This window comes from Cryptomeria japonica, unplaced genomic scaffold (genome assembly GCF_030272615.1).
Source record: "Cryptomeria japonica unplaced genomic scaffold, Sugi_1.0 HiC_scaffold_343, whole genome shotgun sequence".
In the NCBI taxonomy this organism is placed as follows: domain Eukaryota; kingdom Viridiplantae; phylum Streptophyta; class Pinopsida; order Cupressales; family Cupressaceae; genus Cryptomeria; species Cryptomeria japonica.
The window spans coordinates 125,303-127,229 of record NW_026729165.1 but is presented as its reverse complement, the minus strand read 5'-3'; the positions used below and the strand labels follow the sequence as shown (position 1 = coordinate 127,229).

General features: G+C 61.2%; 1 non-coding gene across 1 annotated transcript; it reads left to right on the top strand.

Annotated features, from left to right (window-relative positions):
• Positions 1-1,451: 1,451 nt before the first annotated feature.
• On the top strand, positions 1,452-1,570 carry LOC131870684 (5S ribosomal RNA). The gene has a single exon (XR_009368988.1). It is a non-coding gene; the product is annotated as a 5S ribosomal RNA (ribosomal RNA).
• Positions 1,571-1,927: the final 357 nt, after the last annotated feature.

The following is a 1,927-nucleotide window of genomic DNA, read 5'->3' as shown; positions in this document are numbered from 1 at the left end:
CATCGGAGCGCTCCCGGGTTCGCACCAGCATTGCGCACCTTTGATGCGCTGCCTTCACTAATTTCCAGAAAAGGCAAAAAAAAGAAAAAAATGAGATTTTAAAATTTCCGTTTTGAAAGATAGTGAAAAAAACGGAACGCGGGTGCCATCTTGAGCCCGCCCTGGTGTGCAGCCCAGGCAAGTTGTGCGCACCAAGGCACCCACCCTGGCCAAGGTGGGTCACGGGGTGGGTCCTAGGGTGGGTAACGGGGTGGGTACTAAGGTGCGTGCCAAGGTGGGTCATAGGGTGGGTGCCAAGGTGGGCACCAGGGTGGGTGTGCACCAACCCTAGCCAGGGTAGGTCACGGGGTGGTTGTCGGGGTGGGCGTCAAGGAGCCAAGGTGGGTGGCAAGTAGCCAAGTTGCGTGCCAAGGTGGGTGTCGGGGTGGGTGCCAAGGATCCAAGGTGGGTGCCAAGGAACCAAGGTGGGTGTCTGGGTGGGTGCCGAGGTGGGAGCCAGGGTGGGTCCCAAGGTGAGTGCAAAGGTGGGTGCCAGGGTCAAGGTGAGTGCCAATGTGGGTTCCAAGGTGCCAGGGTCAGGGTGAGTGCCAATGTGGGTTCAAAGGTGCTAAGTTGGGTGCGAGGTTGGGTGCGAGGGTGGGTGGGTGCCAAGGTGTGCTAGGTGGAAGCCCGGGTGGGTCGGCATCCCATGGGTGTCGAGTTGGGTGCCTGATGGGTGCTTCTTGTCAAGTTTTAGTCGTCGGGACTCATTTCGAGCCTTAGAGGTCGTTTCTTGTCCGGTTGCCCTGTCTTCGACCTGGGAACCCAATTTTGGTCCTCGGGTCCCATTTTTTTTTGTCTCGCATCCCACTTTTGGCCTGTGGCCTTTTCGGGGTCGATTCTCGTTTTGGGCATCAGAGCATGTTTCTTCTCCTAAAACCCAATATTTGTTTATTAAGTCTCGGAACACATTTTTGTTCTCGTGGACCCATCATGGGTCTTGGAACGCATTTGTGGTCCTTGGGTCCCATTTTGCATCCCGAAACTTGTGTTTTGGTGCTTGATCCCTATTTTGGGTGCCCACCTTGCACCAAGTGCGCACCCGGGGCAAACCGAGCGCCTTGGTGCACCGGGGCAAGATCGAGCGTGCACCCGAGGCGCCCCGAACATGCACCAAGGTGCACTCGGCCCACATGTGAGCGCAGGTCGTTGCGCCCGAGGTGGTGTGTGGGCACCGCGTTGCAGACGGGACACTGCACGCACACGACGCCCCCTCCAGGTGCACGCACGTAGGCCGGGCCGGGTGCACACCCGACGCCCTAGCAAGGTGCGCGCACCCGGGCAGGGCTCACACTTGGCGAACGGGGCGCACTTCGCGAGGGAGGGTGTGCACCTCGACGGGGGTGGGTGGCCGGGGTGGATTCGCACGTGGGTCGCGGTTTGCTAAGTACACACTGCGACAAGCTCATAACGGGTGCGATCATACCAGCGTTAGTGCACCGGATCCCATCAGAACTCCGCAGTTAAGCGCGCTTGGGCCGGAGTAGTACTGGGATGGGTGACCTCCCGGGAAGTCCCGGTGTTGCACCCTTTTTTAGTTTTTCGCCGGGCGTCGCAATGCTATTTGAATAAACCTTTTGCCCGTTTGCGTTCTCGTCGGGGCCGGGCCGGGCCGGGGTGCGCTGCCCGCACTACCGCGCGCGCGGGGGCGACACCGAGCGCGCACCCGAGGCGCCCCGAGCACACAGGCCACGGTGCAACCCGGGCGTTGTGCGCGCACCCCGGTGCGCCCGAGGTGCTGCGCGCGCACCCAGGTGAAATCGGTGTGCACCTCGGCCAGTGCGCGCTCGGTCGAGTCGCGCACGTTGGCCAAGGTGCACGGTGATGTTTCTTACTCTAAGGTTCCGCACCAGACGCCCGGGACAGGTGAGCGAAGCTGGGCGGGGCC